The sequence below is a fragment of the Coregonus clupeaformis genome, chromosome 23, assembly GCF_020615455.1.
Source record: "Coregonus clupeaformis isolate EN_2021a chromosome 23, ASM2061545v1, whole genome shotgun sequence".
In the NCBI taxonomy this organism is placed as follows: domain Eukaryota; kingdom Metazoa; phylum Chordata; class Actinopteri; order Salmoniformes; family Salmonidae; genus Coregonus; species Coregonus clupeaformis.
This window is the reverse complement of record NC_059214.1, coordinates 51767203-51787202: the sequence shown is the minus strand read 5'-3', so window position 1 is coordinate 51787202 and position 20000 is coordinate 51767203. Positions and strand designations below refer to the sequence as shown.

General features: G+C 50.1%; 1 protein-coding gene across 2 annotated transcripts in view; it reads right to left on the bottom strand.

Moving 5' to 3' along the window:
* Window positions 1-20000, bottom strand: part of LOC121536418 (neuropilin-2) — a 282808-nt gene that overhangs the window by 110716 nt on the left and 152092 nt on the right. The gene's annotated exons all lie outside the window — the stretch shown is intronic.

The window sequence follows — 20000 nt, the reverse complement described above, 5'->3', positions numbered from 1 at the left end:
ACAGCCAAGTGACTGTATTACCAGTTAGTGGGAGCCATTTGGACTAGTGGGAGCCAGGCCACTAGCTAGGTCGAGAACAGACCACAGGAACAGAAACAGTGGAAGATAGATATATGGCAGGAGAAGAGAACTTTCCCACAGCGCTCTGTACTAATGCTGGGTGAATAAAGCGGTTTTCCCTTCCTCGCACAAGTGTGAAAATCTAAGTTGCTAAAAATAAAAGAGAGAGAGAGAGAGAGAGAGAGAGAGACAGAGAGACAGAGACAGACAGAGAGAGAGAGAGAGAGAGAGAGAGAGAGAGAGAGAGAGAGAGAGAGAGAGAGAGAGAGAGAGAGAGAGAGAGAGAGAGAGAGAGAGAGAGAGAGAGAGAGAGCCAGCCAGGCCCAGGGACACTAATATCTAATATAGACACCAGCATTATGTTTGTGTCATTTGGCCTGAGAGCTTTCTGTCGCTAAAAGCACATCTGTCCTTCTTAGTGTTGGAAAAAATGGCAACAAATAGCAGGCTAATAGAATGATGATGGAGTTTGATGCTGTGTGTGTGTGTTGTGTGTGTTGTGTATGTGTGTTGTGTGTGTGTGTATGTGTGTTGTGTGTGTTGTGTGTGTGTGTTGTGTGTTGTGTGTGTGTATGTGTGTTGTGTGTTTGTGTATGTGTGTTGTGTGTGTGAGATGGTGGGGCTGACAGCATCTGAGCTAAACAGCCCATCTCCTTTCATGTGATGTGGGGGGAAACAAACAGAATTATACACCCGCTAATCACCGCGGCAACTATAAATAGACAAATCTAATTACAGTTAGCTAGCTCTTTAGCTTCGCAGCTCTGATAATATGGTGATGAGTGGTGGAGCAGAGACAGGCATGGACAGTAATGGACAGGAATGGACAGGGACAGACAGGGACAGACAGGGACAGACAGGGTCAGACAGGGACAGACAGAGACAGACAGGGACAGACAGAGACAGACAGAGACAGACAGGGACAGACAGGGACAGACAGAGACAGACAGGGACAGACAGGGACAGACAGGGACAGACAGAGACAGACAGACAGGGACAGACAGGGACAGACAGAGACAGACAGGGACAGACAGGGACAGACAGGGACAGACAGAGACAGACAGAGACAGACAGGGACAGACAGAGACAGACAGGGACAGACAGGGACAGACAGAGACAGACAGGGACAGACAGGGACAGACAGAGACAGACAGGGACATACAGGGACAGACAGGGACAGACAGAGACAGACAGGGACATACAGAGACAGACAGGGACAGACAGGGACAGACAGAGACAGACAGGGACAGACAGAGACAGACAGGGACAGACAGGGACAGACAGAGACAGACAGGGACAGACAGGGACAGACAGAGACAGACAGGGACAGACACAGACAGGGACAGACAGAGACAGACAGGGACAGACAGAGACAGACAGAGACAGACAGAGACAGACAGGGACAGACAGAGTGTGTGACAACTGGCAATGGGCTGGATGGAATTACACACATTATATGTCTGGTCTGTGTCTCTCTGTCAGGAGGCTGGGTTACAAAGTCAATAGACTGTCTTTAGATTTGGCTTCAACCGGGAGGTCCCATTCCTTTTGTAATTGTTTAGCTTTTTATTGAAGAGATAGGAAAGTGTTGAAAAGACGGGGGAGATAGTGGGAGGGGGAGATAGTGGGAGGGGAGATAGTGGGAGGGGGAGATAGTGGGAGGGGAGATAGTGGGAGGGGGAGATAGTGGGAGGGGAGATAGTGGGAGGGGGGAGATAGTGGGAGGGGAGATAGTGGGAGGGGGAGATAGTGGGAGGGGGGAGATAGTGGGAGGGGGAGATAGTGGGAGGGGGAGATAGTGGGAGGGGGAGATAGTGGGAGGGGAGATAGTGGGAGGGGGAGATAGTGGGAGGGGAGATAGTGGGAGGGGGAGATAGTGGGAGGGGGAGATAGTGGGAGGGGGAGATAGTGGGAGGGGGAGATAGTGGGAGGGGAGATAGTGGGAGGGGGGAGATAGTGGGAGGGGGAGATAGTGGGAGGGGGAGATAGTGGGAGGGGAGATAGTGGGAGGGGGAGATAGTGGGAGGGGGAGATAGTGGGAGGGGAGATAGTGGGAGGGGAGATAGTGGGAGGGGGAGATAGTGGGAGGGGGGAGATAGTGGGAGGGGGGAGATAGTGGGAGGGGAGATAGTGGGAGGGGGGAGATAGTGGGAGGGGGAGATAGTGGGAGGGGAGATAGTGGGAGGGGGAGATAGTGGGAGGGGGGAGATAGTGGGAGGGGAGATAGTGGGAGGGGGGAGATAGTGGGAGGGGGAGATAGTGGGAGGGGAGATAGTGGGAGGGGGAGATAGTGGGAGGGGGGAGATAGTGGGAGGGGAGATAGTGGGAGGGGGAGATAGTGGGAGGGGGAGATAGTGGGAGGGGAGATAGTGGGAGGGGGAGATAGTGGGAGGGGGAGATAGTGGGAGGGGAGATAGTGGGAGGGGGAGTCAAATGGACAGATTCGATGCTGACTCTGGCATACAGTGGCAATGTTCCAAAAAATATATATAGTCAGCACTGAGCAAATGTCAAGTCTGCTGAGCGCAAACTTCAACGTCGTGAAAATTCTGTGCAACTTCCAGCAAGCGTTTACTGTGAACGCTGAGGCTATACCCGCTTTAAGTGAGTTTTAAAAGTGGCCAAGTAGGCTACTGTGGCGATTTGATCATGATGTAGGACTATCAGAGGGGCCTACTGTCAAAACAATGGAGAAAATGCATCCCATAACATTTTGACATGGAAATAGCTGTTCTATCATTCATACTAAAAAAAAAAAAATAAAAAAAAAAATACTACAATAGCAGCCAATGTGTGGTGTTCAATGTCGACCTACATTATTTTGATAAAAACATGCAGGGCTTGACATTAACCTGTTTATCCACTTGTCCTTCAGACAAGCAGGTGACTGAAAATGTTATTGTGTTGTGTTTTTTGGTGCAAGAAACCACATTATTCCCATAACATTATTATTATTACAGAGAATCAGACAAAATATGTATGCCATTTGGCTACAGTGCCTTCAGAAAGTACTTTTTACACATTTTGTTGATACAGCCTGAATTAAAAATGTATTAAATTAATCTACACACAATACCCCATAATGTCAAATGGAATTTTGTTTATAGAAAATGTTAGAAATTAATACAAAAAATTAAGTACTTTTAAGCCTAAATAAGTTCAGGAGTAAAAAATGTGCTCAACAAATTGCATAATAAGTTGCACGGACTCATTCCGTGTTCAATATATTATTATATTATTTAACATGATTTCTGAATGACTACCCCGTCTCTGTACCCCACACATACAATTCTCTGTAAGCACAGATTCAATCACAAAGAACAGGGAGATTTTTCAATGCCTCGCAAAGAAGGGCACCGATTGGTAGATATAAAAATAAAAAAAACTGACGCTGAATATCCCTTTGAGCATGATGAAGTTATTAATTACACTTGGGATGGTGTATCAATACACCCAGTCACTATAAAGATACAGGCGTCCTTCCTAACTCAATTGCCGGAGAGGAAGGAAACTGCTCAGGGATTTCACCATGAGGCCAAAGGTTATTTTAAAACAGGTACAGCGTTTAATGGTTGTGATAGGAGAAAACTAAGGATGGATCAACATTGTAGTTTCTCCACAATATTAACCTAAATTAGGAAGGAAGCCTGTACAGAATACAAATATTCCAAAACATGCATCCTGTTTGCAACAAGGCACTAAAGTAATACTGCAAAAAATTTGGCAAAATAATGAACTTTTTGTCCTGAATACAAAGCTTTACGTTTGGGGCAAATCCAATACATCATGTTATGGGTATGCTTGTCATCGTTAAGGACTGGGGAGTTTTCAGGATAAAAAGAAACAGATTACAGCTATAAGCACAGGTAAAATCCAAGAGGAAAACCTTGTTTCGACCTTTCAGCAGGACAATACCCTGAAACACAAGGCCAAATCTACACTGGAGTTGCTTACCAGGAAGACACTGAATGTTCCTGAGTGGCCGAGTTACAGTTTTGACTTAAATCTACTTGAAAATCTATGGCAAGACCTGAAAATGGTTGTCTAGCAATGATCAACAACCAATTTGAAAGATCTTGAAGAATTTTGAAAAGAATAATGGGCAGGTTTGGAAAGCTCTTAGAGACTTATCCAGAAAGACTCACAGCTGTAATCGCTCTCAAAGGTATTATTTATTTTTACCCCCTTTTTCTCCCCAATTTCGTGATATCCGCTTAACCCGGAAGCCAGCCGCACCAATGTGTCAGAGGAAACACAGTTCAACTGACGACCGAGGTCAGCCTGCAGGCACGCGGCCTGCCACAAGGAGTCGCTAGAGCGCAATGAGACAAATAAAGCCCCTCCGGCCAAATCCTCCCCAAACCCGGACGACGCTGGGCCAATTGTGCGCTGCCCTATGGGACTCCCGGTCACAGTCGGTTGTGACACAGCCTGGGATGGAACCAGGGTCTGTAGTGACGCCTCAAGCACTGCGATACAGTGCCTTAGACCGCTGCGCCAATCAGGAGACCGTCAAAGGTTCTTATACAGAGTATTGACTCCGGAGTGTGAATACTTAAGTAAATGAGATATGAGATATTTACTTTTCAATACATTTGCAAACACTTCTAAAAACATGTTTTCACTATGGGGTATTGTGTGTAGCTGGGTGAGAAAAAAATTATATTTAATCCATGTTGAATTCAGGCTGGAACAACAAAATTTAGAATAAGTCAAGGGGTATGAATAATTTCTGAAGGCAGTGTACTTAGCATATTCAAGCCTGTCTCAAAATACAACACTGCATCTTTAAGACATAAAAAAAAAATATCTTTACCTGGCTCGCTTTTCAAAGATAGCTACGTTTTGTGCTCTTGTAGGAAGCAATCACTCCCCCATTGATGACCTGATATTAGCTATAACTGATCTAATAACTCACTAAATAGCAAAGAATATGAACAAATCAATCAATCGGCTAAATGCGGCTCAAGCTTTGATCTCAAAACAAGCGCATCTACTCCCTCCACTCTACCCATCTACTCCCTCCTCTACCCATCTACTCCCTCCACTCTACTCATCTACTCCCTCCACTCTACCCATCTACTACCTCCACTCTACCCATCTACTCCCTCCACTCTACCCATCTACTCCCTCCACTCTACTCATCTACTCCCTCCACTCTACACATCTACTACCTCCACTCTACCCATCTACTCCCTCCACTCTACCCATCTACTCCCTCCACTCTACTCATCTACTCCCTCCACTCTACTCATCTACTCCCTCCACTCTACTCAACTACTCCCTCAACTCTACCCATCTACTCCCTCCCTTCTACTCATCTACTCCCTCCACTCTACCCATCTACTCCCTCCACTCTACCCATCTACTCCCTCCACTCTACCCATCTACTCCCTCCACTCTACTCAACTACTCCCTCAACTCTAGCCATCTACTCCCTCCCTTCTACTCATCTACTCCCTCCACTCTACCCATCTACTCCCTCCACTCTACCCATCTACTCCCTCCACTCTACCCATCTACTCCCTCCACTCTACACATCTACTCCCTCCACTCTACTCATCTACTCCCTCCACTCTACCCATCTACTACCTCCACTCTACCCATCTACTCCCTCCACTCTACCCATATACTCCCTCCACTCTACTCATCTACTCCCTCCACTCTACACATCTACTCCCTCCACTCTACCCATCTACTCCCTCCACTCTACCCATCTACTCCCTCCACTCTACCCATTTACTCCCTCCACTCTACTCATCTACTCCCTCCACTCTACTCATCTCTCCCTCCACTCTACTCATCTACTCCCTCCACTCTACCCATCTACTCCCTCCACTCTACTCAACTACTCCCTCAACTCTACCAATCTACTCCCTCCCTTCTACTCATCTACTCCCTCCACTCTACCCATCTACTCCCTCCACTCTACCCATCTACTCCCTCCACTCTACCATCTACTCCCTCCACTCTACTCATCTACTCCCTCCACTCTACTCATCTACTCCCTCCACTCTACTCATCTACTCCCTCCACTCTACCCATCTACTCCCTCCACTCTACCCATCTACTCCCTCCACTCTACTCATCTACTCCCTCCACTCTACTCATCTACTCCCTCCACTCTACTCATCTACTCCCTCCACTCTACCCATCTACTCCCTCCACTCTACCCATCTACTCCCTCCACTCTACTCATCTACTCCCTCCACTCTACCCATCTACTCCCTCCACTCTACTCATCTACTCCCTCCACTCTACTCATCTACTACCTCCACTCTACCCATCTACTCCCTCCACTCTACTCATCTACTCCCTCCACTCTACCCATCTACTCCCTCCACTCTACCCATCTACTCCCTCCACTCTACCCATCTACTCCCTCCACTCTACTCATCTACTCCCTCCACTCTACCCATCTACTCCCTCCAATCTACCCATCTACTCCCTCCACTCTACTCATCGACTCCCTCCACTCTACCCATCTACTCCCTCCACTCTACCCATCTACTCCCTCCACTCTACTCATCTACTCCCTTCACTCTACTCATCTACTCCCTCCACTCTACTCATCTACTCCCTCCACTCTACTCATCTACTCCCTCCACTCTACCCATCTACTCCCTCCACTCTACCCATCTACTCCCTCCACTCTACCCATCTACTCCCTCCACTCTACTCATCTACTCCCTCCACTCTGCCCATCTACTCCCTCCACTCTACCCATCTACTCCCTCCACTCTACCCATCTACTCCCTCCACTCTACTCATCTACTCCCTTCACTCTACTCATCTACTCCCTCCACTCTACTCATCTACTCCCTCCACTCTACTCATCTACTCCCTCCACTCTACCCATCTACTCCCTCCACTCTACCCATCTACTCCCTCCACTCTACCCATCTACTCCCTCCACTCTACCCATCTACTCCCTCCACTCTACTCATCTACTCCCTCCACTCTACTCATCTACTCCCTCCACTCTACTCATCTACTCCCTCCACTCTACCCATCTACTCCCTCCACTCTACTCAACTACTCCCTCAACTCTACCCATCTACTCCCTCCCTTCTACTCATCTACTCCCTCCACTCTACCCATCTACTCCCTCCACTCTACCCATCTACTCCCTCCACTCTACCCATCTACTCCCTCCACTCTACTCATCTACTCCCTCCACTATACTCATCTACTCCCTCCACTCTACTCATCTACTCCCTCCACTCTACCCATCTACTCCCTCCACTCTACCCATCTACTCCCTCCACTCTACTCATCTACTCCCTCCACTCTACTCATCTACTCCCTCCACTCTACCCATCTACTCCCTCCACTCTACCCATCTACTCCCTCCACTCTACTCATCTACTCCCTCCACTCTACTCATCTACTCCCTCCACTCTACCCATCTACTCCCTCCACTCTACTCATCTACTCCCTCCACTCTACTCATCTACTCCCTCCACTCTACTCATCTACTACCTCCACTCTACCCATCTACTCCCTCCACTCTACTCATCTACTCCCTCCACTCTACCATCTACTCCCTCCACTCTACTCATCTACTCCCTCCACTCTACCCATCTACTCCCTCCACTCTACCCATCTACTCCCTCCACTGTACCTATCTACTCCCTCCACTCTACTCATCATCTCCCTCCACTCTACTCATCTACTCCCTCCACTCTACTCATCTACTCCCTCCACTCTACTCATCTACTCCCTCCACTCTACTCATCTACTCCCTCCACTCTACTCATCTACTCCCTCCACTCTACCCATCTACTCCCTCCACTCTACTCATCTACTCCCTCCACTCTACCATCTACTCCCTCCACTCTACTCATCTACTCCCTCCACTCTACCCATCTACTCCCTCCTCTACCCATCTACTCCCTCCACTCTACCCATCTACTCCCTCCTCTACTCATCTACTCCCTCCACTCTACCCATCTACTCCCTCCACTCTACCCATCTACTCCCTCCACTCTACTCATCTACTCCCTCCACTCTACTCATCTACTCCCTCCACTCTACTCATCTACTCCCTCCACTCTACTCATCTACTCCCTCCACTCTACTCATCTACTCCCTCCACTCTACTCATCTACTCCCTCCACTCTACCCATCTACTCCCTCCACTCTACCCATCTACTCCCTCCACTCTACCCATCTACTCCCTCCACTCTACCATCTACTCCCTCCACTCTACTCATCTACTCCCTCCACTCTACTCATCTACTCCCTCCACTCTACCCATCTACTCCCTCCACTCTACCCATCTACTCCCTCCACTCTACTCATCTACTCCCTTCACTCTACTCATCTACTCCCTCCACTCTACTCATCTACTCCCTCCACTCTACTCATCTACTCCCTCCACTCTACCCATCTACTCCCTCCACTCTACCCATCTACTCCCTCCACTCTACCCATCTACTCCCTCCACTCTACTCATCTACTCCCTCCAATCTACCCATCTACTCCCTCCACTCTACTCATCGACTCCCCTCCACTCTACCCATCTACTCCCTCCACTCTACCCATCTACTCCCTCCACTCTACCCATCTACTCCCTCCACTCTACTCATCTACTCCCTTCACTCTACTCATCTACTCCCTCCACTCTACTCATCTACTCCCTCCACTCTACTCATCTACTCCCTCCACTCTACCCATCTACTCCCTCCACTCTACTCATCTACTCCCTCCACTCTACCCATCTACTCCCTCCACTCTACCCATCTACTCCCTCCACTCTACTCATCTACTCCCTCCACTCTACTCATCTACTCCCTCCACTCTACTCATCTACTCCCTCCACTCTACTCATCTACTCCCTCCTCACTCTACCCATCTACTCCCCTCCCCTCTACTCATCTACTCCCTCCACTCTACCCATCTACTCCCTCCACTCTACCCATCTACTCCCTCCACTCTACTCATCTACTCCCTCCACTCTACTCATCTACTCCCTCCACTCTACTCATCTACTCCCTCCACTCTACCCATCTACTCCCTCCACTCTACTCATCTACTCCCTCCACTCTACTCATCTACTCCCTCCACTCTACCCATCTACTCCCTCCACTCTACCCATCTACTCCCTCCACTCTACTCATCTACTCCCTCCACTCTACTCATCTACTCCCTCCACTCTACCCATCTACTCCCTCCACTCTACTCATCTACTCCCTCCACTCTACTCATCTACTCCCTCCACTCTACTCATCTACTACCTCCACTCTACCCATCTACTCCCTCCACTCTACTCATCTACTCCCTCCACTCTACCATCTACTCCCTCCACTCTACCTATCTACTCCCTCCACTCTACTCATCTACTCCCTCCACTCTACTCATCTACTCCCTCCACTCTACTCATCTACTCCCTCCACTCTACTCATCTACTCCCTCCACTCTACTCATCTACTCCCTCCACTCTACTCATCTACTCCCTCCACTCTACTCATCTACTCCCTCCACTCTACACATCTACTCCCTCCACTCTACACATCTACTCCCTCCACTCTACCCATCTACTCCCTCCACTCTACCCATTTTCTCCCTCCACTCTACTCATCTACTCCCTCCACTCTACTCATCTACTCCCTCCACTCTACTCATCTACTCCCTCACTCTACCCATCTACTCCCTCCACTCTACTCAACTACTCCCTCAACTCTACCCATCTACTCCCTCCCTTCTACTCATCTACTCCCTCCACTCTACCCATCTACTCCCTCCACTCTACCCATCTACTCCCTCCACTCTACCATCTACTCCCTCAACTCTACTCATCTACTCCCTCCACTCTACTCATCTACTCCCTCCACTCTACTCATCTACTCCCTCCACTCTACTCATCTACTCCCTCCACTCTACCCATCTACTCCCTCCACTCTACCCATCTACTCCCTCCACTCTACTCATCTACTCCCTCCACTCTACTCATCTACTCCCTCCACTCTACCCATCTACTCCCTCCACTCTACCCATCTACTCCCTCCACTCTACTCATCTACTCCCTCCACTCTACCCATCTACTCCCTCCACTCTACTCATCTACTCCCTCCACTCTACTCATCTACTACCTCCACTCTACCCATCTACTCCCTCCACTCTACTCATCTACTCCCTCCACTCTACCCATCTACTCCCTCCACTCTACCCATCTACTCCCTCCACTCTACCCATCTACTCCCTCCACTCTACTCATCTACTCCCTCCACTCTATTCATCTACTCCCTCCACTCTACTCATCTACTCCCTCCACTCTACCCATCTACTCCCTCCACTCTACCCATCTACTCCCTCCACTCTACTCATCTACTCCCTCCACTCTACTCATCTACTCCCTCCACTCTACCCATCTACTCCCTCCAATCTACCCATCTACTCCCTCCACTCTACTCATCGACTCCCTCCACTCTACCCATCTACTCCCTCCACTCTACCCATCTACTCCCTCCACTCTACTCATCTACTCCCTTCACTCTACTCATCTACTCCCTCCACTCTACTCATCTACTCCCTCCACTCTACTCATCTACTCCCTCCACTCTACCCATCTACTCCCTCCACTCTACCCATCTACTCCCTCCACTCTACCCATCTACTCCCTCCACTCTACTCATCTACTCCCTCCAATCTACCCATCTACTCCCTCCACTCTACTCATCGACTCCCTCCACTCTACCCATCTACTCCCTCCACTCTACCCATCTACTCCCTCCACTCTACCCATCTACTCCCTCCACTCTACTCATCTACTCCCTTCACTCTACTCATCTACTCCCTCCACTCTACTCATCTACTCCCTCCACTCTACTCATCTACTCCATCCACTCTACCCATCTACTCCCTCCACTCTACCCATCTACTCCCTCCACTCTACCCATCTACTCCCTCCACTCTACCCATCTACTCCCTCCACTCTACTCATCTACTCCCTCCACTCTACTCATCTACTCCCTCCACTCTACTCATCTACTCCCTCCACTCTACCCATCTACTCCCTCCACTCTACTCAACTACTCCCTCAACTCTACCCATCTACTCCCTCCCTTCTACTCATCTACTCCCTCCACTCTACCCATCTACTCCCTCCACTCTACCCATCTACTCCCTCCACTCTACCCATCTACTCCCTCCACTCTACTCATCTACTCCCTCCACTATACTAATCTACTCCCTCCACTCTACTCATCTACTCCCTCCACTCTACCCATCTACTCCCTCCACTCTACCCATCTACTCCCTCCACTCTACTCATCTACTCCCTCCACTCTACTCATCTACTCCCTCCACTCTACCCATCTACTCCCTCCACTCTACCCATCTACTCCCTCCACTCTACTCATCTACTCCCTCCACTCTACTCATCTACTCCCTCCACTCTACCCATCTACTCCCTCCACTCTACTCATCTACTCCCTCCACTCTACTCATCTACTCCCTCCACTCTACTCATCTACTACCTCCACTCTACCCATCTACTCCCTCCACTCTACTCATCTACTCCCTCCACTCTACCATCTACTCCCTCCACTCTACTCATCTACTCCCTCCACTCTACCCATCTACTCCCCTCCACTCTACCCATCTACTCCCTCCACTCTACCTATCTACTCCCTCCACTCTACTCATCATCTCCCTCCACTCTACTCATCTACTCCCTCCACTCTACTCATCTACTCCCTCCACTCTACTCATCTACTCCCTCCACTCTACTCATCTACTCCCTCCACTCTACTCATCTACTCCCTCCACTCTACCCATCTACTCCCTCCACTCTACTCATCTACTCCCTCCACTCTACCCATCTACTCCCTTCACTCTACTCATCTACTCCCTCCACTCTACTCATCTACTCCCTCCACTCTACTCATCTACTCCATCCACTCTACCCATCTACTCCCTCCACTCTACCCATCTACTCCCTCCACTCTACCCATCTACTCCCTCCACTCTACCCATCTACTCCCTCCACTCTACTCATCTACTCCCTCCACTCTACTCATCTACTCCCTCCACTCTACTCATCTACTCCCTCCACTCTACCCATCTACTCCCCTCCACTCTACTCAACTACTCCCTCAACTCTACCCATCTACTCCCTCCCTTCTACTCATCTACTCCCTCCACTCTACCCATCTACTCCCTCCACTCTACCCATCTACTCCCTCCACTCTACCCATCTACTCCCTCCACTCTACTCATCTACTCCCTCCACTATACTAATCTACTCCCTCCACTCTACTCATCTACTCCCTCCACTCTACCCATCTACTCCCTCCACTCTACCCATCTACTCCCTCCACTCTACTCATCTACTCCCTCCACTCTACTCATCTACTCCCTCCACTCTACCCATCTACTCCCTCCACTCTACCCATCTACTCCTTCCACTCTACTCATCTACTCCCTCCACTCTACTCATCTACTCCCTCCACTCTACCCATCTACTCCCTCCACTCTACTCATCTACTCCCTCCACTCTACTCATCTACTCCCTCCACTCTACTCATCTACTACCTCCACTCTACCCATCTACTCCCTCCACTCTACTCATCTACTCCCTCCACTCTACCATCTACTCCCTCCACTCTACTCATCTACTCCCTCCACTCTACCCATCTACTCCCTCCACTCTACCCATCTACTCCCTCCACTCTACCTATCTACTCCCTCCACTCTACTCATCATCTCCCTCCACTCTACTCATCTACTCCCTCCACTCTACTCATCTACTCCCTCCACTCTACTCATCTACTCCCTCCACTCTACTCATCTACTCCCTCCACTCTACTCATCTACTCCCTCCACTCTACCCATCTACTCCCTCCACTCTACTCATCTACTCCCTCCACTCTACCCATCTACTCCCTCCACTCTACTCATCTACTCCCTCCACTCTACCCATCTACTCCCTCCTCTACCCATCTACTCCCTCCACTCTACCCATCTACTCCCTCCTCTACTCATCTACTCCCTCCACTCTACCCATCTACTCCCTCCACTCTACCCATCTACTCCCTCCACTCTCCTCCCTCCACTCTACTCATCTACTCCCTCCACTCTACTCATCTACTCCCTCCACTCTACTCATCTACTCCCTCCACTCTACCCATCTACTCCCTCCACTCTACTCATCTACTCCCTCCACTCTACCCATCTACTCCCTCCACTCTACTCATCTACTCCCTCCACTCTACCCATCTACTCCCTCCTCTACCCATCTACTCCCTCCACTCTACCCATCTACTCCCTCCTCTACTCATCTACTCCCTCCACTCTACCCATCTACTCCCTCCACTCTACCCATCTACTCCCTCCACTCTACTCATCTACTCCTCCACTCTACTCATCTACTCCCCTCCACTCTACTCATCTACTCCCTCCACTCTACTCATCTACTCCCTCCACTCTACTCATCTACTCCCTCCACTCTACCCATCTACTCCCTCCACTCTACCCATCTACTCCCTCCACTCTACCCATCTACTCCCTCCACTCTACCCATCTACTCCTCCCTCCACTCTACTCATCTACTCCCTCCACTATACTCATCTACTCCCTCCACTCTACCCATCTACTCCCTCCACTCTACCCATCTACTCCCTCCACTCTACTCATCTACTCCCTTCACTCTACTCATCTACTCCCTCCACTCTACTCATCTACTCCCTCCACTCTACTCATCTACTCCCTCCACTCTACCCATCTACTCCCTCCACTCTACCCATCTACTCCCTCCACTCTACCCATCTACTCCCTCCACTCTACCCATCTACTCCCTCCACTCTACTCATCTACTCCCTCCACTCTACTCATCTACTCCCTCCACTCTACTCATCTACTCCCTCCACTCTACTCATCTACTCCCTCCACTCTACTCATCTACTCCCTCCACTCTACTCATCTACTCCCTCCACTCTACCCATCTACTCCCTCCACTATACCCATCTACTCCCTCCACTCTACCCATCTACTCCCTCCACTCTACCATCTACTCCCTCCACTCTACTCATCTACTCCCTCCACTCTACTCATCTACTCCCTCCACTCTACCCATCTACTCCCTCCACTCTACCCATCTACTCCCTCCACTCTACTCATCTACTCCCTTCACTCTACTCATCTACTCCCTCCACTCTACTCATCTACTCCCTCCACTCTACTCATCTACTCCCTCCACTCTACCCATCTACTCCCTCCACTCTACCCATCTACTCCCTCCACTCTACCCATCTACTCCCTCCACTCTACTCATCTACTCCCTCCAATCCTACCCATCTACTCCCTCCACTCTACTCATTGACTCCCTCCACTCTACCCATCTACTCCCTCCACTCTACCCATCTACTCCCTCCACTATACCCATCTACTCCCTCCACTCTACTCATCTACTCCCTTCACTCTACTCATCTACTCCCTCCACTCTACTCATCTACTCCCTCCACTCTACTCATCTACTCCCTCCACTCTACCCATCTACTCCCTCCACTCTACTCATCTACTCCCTCCACTCTACCCATCTACTCCCTCCACTCTACCCATCTACTCCCTCCACTCTACTCATCTACTCCCTCCACTCTACTCATCTACTCCCTCCACTCTACTCATCTACTCCCTCCACTCTACCCATCTACTCCCTCCACTCTACTCAACTACTCCCTCAACTCTACCCATCTACTCCCTCCCTTCTACTCATCTACTCCCTCCACTCTACCCATCTACTCCCTCCACTCTACCCATCTACTCCCTCCACTCTACCCATCTACTCCCTCCACTTTACTCATCTACTCCCTCCACTCTACTCATCTACTCCCTCCACTCTACTCATCTACTCCCTCCACTCTACCCATCTACTCCCTCCACTCTACCCATCTACTCCCTCCACTCTACTCATCTACTCCCTCCACTCTACTCATCTACTCCCTCCACTCTACCCATCTACTCCCTCCACTCTACCCATCTACTCCCTCCACTCTACTCATCTACTCCCTCCACTCTACTCATCTACTCCCTCCACTCTACCCATCTACTCCCTCCACTCTACTCATCTACTCCCTCCACTCTACTCATCTACTCCCTCCACTCTACTCATCTACTACCTCCACTCTACCCATCTACTCCCTCCACTCTACTCATCTACTCCCTCCACTCTACCATCTACTCCCTCCACTCTACTCATCTACTCCCTACACTCTACCCATCTACTCCCTCCACTCTACCCATGTACTCCCTCCAATCTACCTATCTACTCCCTCCACTCTACTCATCTACTCCCTCCACTCTACTCATCTACTCCCTCCACTCTACTCATCTACTCCCTCAACTCTACTCATCTACTCCCTCCACTCTACTCATCTACTCCCTCCACTCTACTCATCTACTCCCTCCACTCTACTCATCTACTCCCTCCACTCTACACATCTACTCCCTCCACTCTACCCATCTACTCCCTCCACTCTACCCATCTACTCCCTCCACTCTACCCATTTTCTCCCTCCACTCTACTCATCTACTCCCTCCACTCTACTCATCTACTCCCTCCACTCTACTCATCTACTCCCTCCACTCTACCCATCTACTCCCTCCACTCTACTCAACTACTCCCTCAACTCTACCCATCTACTCCCTCCCTTCTACTCATCTACTCCCTCCACTCTACCCATCTACTCCCTCCACTCTACCCATCTACTCCCTCCACTCTACCATCTACTCCCTCCACTCTACTCATCTACTCCCTCCACTCTACTCATCTACTCCCTCCACTCTACTCATCTACTCCCTCCACTCTACTCATCTACTCCCTCCACTTTACCCATCTACTCCCTCCACTCTACCCATCTACTCCCTCCACTCTACTCATCTACTCCCTCCACTCTACTCATCTACTCCCTCCACTCTACCCATCTACTCCCTCCACTCTACCCATCTACTCCCTCCACTCTACTCATCTACTCCCTCCACTCTACCCATCTACTCCCTCCACCCTACTCATCTACTCCCTCCACTCTACTCATCTACTACCTCCACTCTACCCATCTACTCCCTCCACTCTACTCATCTACTCCCTCCACTCTACCCATCTACTCCCTCCACTCTACCCATCTACTCCCTCCACTCTACCCATCTACTCCCTCCACTCTACTCATCTACTCCCTCCACTCTACTCATCTACTCCCTCCACTCTACTCATCTACTCCCTCCACTCTACTCATCTACTCCCTCCACTCTACCCATCTACTCCCTCCACTCTACCCATCTACTCCCTCCACTCTACCCATCTACTCCCTCCACTCTACCATCTACTCCCTCCACTCTACTCATCTACTCCCTCCACTCTACTCATCTACTCCCTCCACTCTACCCATCTACTCCCTCCACTCTACCCATCTACTCCCTCCACTCTACTCATCTACTCCCTTCACTCTACTCATCTACTCCCTCCACTCTACTCATCTACTCCCTCCACTCTACTCATCTACTCCCTCCACTCTACCCATCTACTCCCTCCACTCTACCCATCTACTCCCTCCACTCTACCCATCTACTCCCTCCACTCTACTCATCTACTCCCTCCAATCTACCCATCTACTCCCTCCACTCTAATCATCGACTCCCTCCACTCTACCCATCTACTCCCTCCACTCTACCCATCTACTCCCTCCACTCTACCCATCTACTCCCTCCACTCTACTCATCTACTCCCTTCACTCTACTCATCTACTCCCTCCACTCTACTCATCTACTCCCTCCACTCTACTCATCTACTCCCTCCACTCTACCCATCTACTCCCTCCACTCTACTCATCTACTCCCTCCACTCTACCCATCTACTCCCTCCACTCTACCCATCTACTCCCTCCACTCTACTCATCTACTCCCTCCACTCTACTCATCTACTCCCTCCACTCTACTCATCTACTCCCTCCACTCTACCCATCTACTCCCTCCACTCTACTCAACTACTCCCTCAACTCTACCCATCTACTCCCTCCCTTCTACTCATCTACTCCCTCCACTCTACCCATCTACTCCCTCCACTCTACCCATCTACTCCCTCCACTCTACCCATCTACTCCCTCCACTCTACTCATCTACTCCCTCCACTCTACTCATCTACTCCCTCCACTCTACTCATCTACTCCCTCCACTCTACCCATCTACTCCCTCCACTCTACTCAACTACTCCCTCAACTCTACCCATCTACTCCCTCCCTTCTACTCATCTACTCCCTCCACTCTACCCATCTACTCCCTCCACTCTACCCATCTACTCCCTCCACTCTACCCATCTACTCCCTCCACTCTACTCATCTACTCCCTCCACTCTACTCATCTACTCCCTCCACTCTACTCATCTACTCCCTCCACTCTACCCGTCTACTCCCTCCACTCTACCCATCTACTCCCTCCACTCTACTCATCTACTCCCTCCACTCTACTCATCTACTCCCTCCACTCTACCCATCTACTCCCTCCACTCTACCCATCTACTCCCTCCACTCTACTCATCTACTCCCTCCACTCTACTCATCTACTCCCTCCACTCTACCCATCTACTCCCTCCACTCTACTCATCTACTCCCTCCACTCTACTCATCTACTCCCTCCACTCTACTCATCTACTACCTCCACTCTACCCATCTACTCCCTCCACTCTACTCATCTACTCCCTCCACTCTACCATCTACTCCCTCCACTCTACTCATCTACTCCCTCCACTCTACCCATCTACTCCCTCCACTCTACCCATCTACTCCCTCCACTCTACCTATCTACTCCCTCCACTCTACTCATCTACTCCCTCCACTCTACTCATCTACTCCCTCCACTCTACTCATCTACTCCCTCCACTCTACTCATCTACTCCCTCCACTCTACTCATCTACTCCCTCCACTCTACTCATCTACTCCCTCCACTCTACTCATCTACTCCCTTCACTCTACCCATCTACTCCCTCCACTCTACTCATCTACTCCCTCCACTCTACCCATCTACTCCCTCCACTCTACTCATCTACTCCCTCCACTCTACCCATCTACTCCCTCCTCTACCCATCTACTCCCTCCTCTACTCATCTACTCCCTCCACTCTACCCATCTACTCCCTCCACTCTACCCATCTACTCCCTCCACTCTACTCATCTACTCCCTCCACTCTACTCATCTACTCCCTCCACTCTACTCATCTACTACCTCCACTCTACCCATCTACTCCCTCCACTCTACTCATCTACTCCCTCCACTCTACCCATCTACTCCCTCCACTCTACTCATCTACTCCCTCCACTCTACTCATCTACTCCCTCCACTCTACTCATCTACTCCCTCCACTATACCCATCTACTCCCTCCACTCTACCCATCTACTCCCTCCACTCTACTCATCTACTCCCTCCACTCTACTCATCTACTCCCTCCACTCTACCCATCTACTCCCTCCACGCTACCCATCTACTCCCTCCACTCTACTCATCTACTCCCTCCACTCTACTCATCTACTCCCTCCACTCTACTCATCTACTCCCTCCACTCTACCCATCTACTCCCTCCACTCTACTCATCTACTCCCTCCACTCTACTCATCTACTCCCTCCACTATACTCATCTACTCCCTCCACTCTACCCATCTACTCCCTCCACTCTACTCATCTATTCTCTCCACTCTACTCATCTACTCCCTCCACTCTACCCATCTACTCCCTCCACTCTACTCATCTACTCCCTCCACTCTACTCATCTACTCCCTCCACTCTACTCATCTACTCCCTCCACTCTACCCATCTACTCCCTCCACTCTACTCATCTACTCCCTCCACTCTACCCATCTACTCCCTCCACTCTACTCATCTACTCCCTCCACTCTACCCATCTACTCCCTCCTCTACCCATCTACTCCCTCCTCTACTCATCTACTCCCTCCACTCTACCCATCTACTCCCTCCACTCTACCCATCTACTCCCTCCACTCTACTCATCTACTCCCTCCACTCTACTCATCTACTCCCTCCACTCTACTCATCTACTACCTCCACTCTACCCATCTACTCCCTCCACTCTACTCATCTACTCCCTCCACTCTACCCATCTACTCCCTCCACTCTACTCATCTACTCCCTCCACTCTACTCATCTACTCCCTCCACTCTACTCATCTACTCCCTCCACTATACCCATCTACTCCCTCCACTCTACCCATCTACTCCCTCCACTCTACTCATCTACTCCCTCCACTCTACTCATCTACTCCCTCCACTCTACCCATCTACTCCCTCCACGCTACCCATCTACTCCCTCCACTCTACTCATCTACTCCCTCCACTCTACTCATCTACTCCCTCCACTCTACTCATCTACTCCCTCCACTCTACCCATCTACTCCCTCCACTCTACTCATCTACTCCCTCCACTCTACTCATCTACTCCCTCCACTATACTCATCTACTCCCTCCACTCTACCCATCTACTCCCTCCACTCTACTCATCTATTCTCTCCACTCTACTCATCTACTACCTCCACTCTACCCATCTACTCCCTCCACTCTACCCATCTACTCCCTCCACTCTACTCATCTACTCCCTCCACTCTACTCATCTACTCCCTCCACTCTACCCATCTACTCCCTCCACTCTACCCATCTACTCCCTCCACTCTACCCATCTACTCCCTCCACTCTACTCATCTACTCCCTCCACTCTACCCATCTACTCCCTCCACTCTACTCATCTACTCCCTCCACTCTACCCATCTACTCCCTCCACTCTACTCATCTACTCCCTCCACTCTACTCATCTACTCCCTCCACTCTACTCATCTACTCCCTCCACTCTACCCATCTACTCCCTCCACTCTACTCATCTACTCCCTCCACTCTACTCATCTACTCCCTCCACTCTACTCATCTACTCCCTCCACTCTACTCAT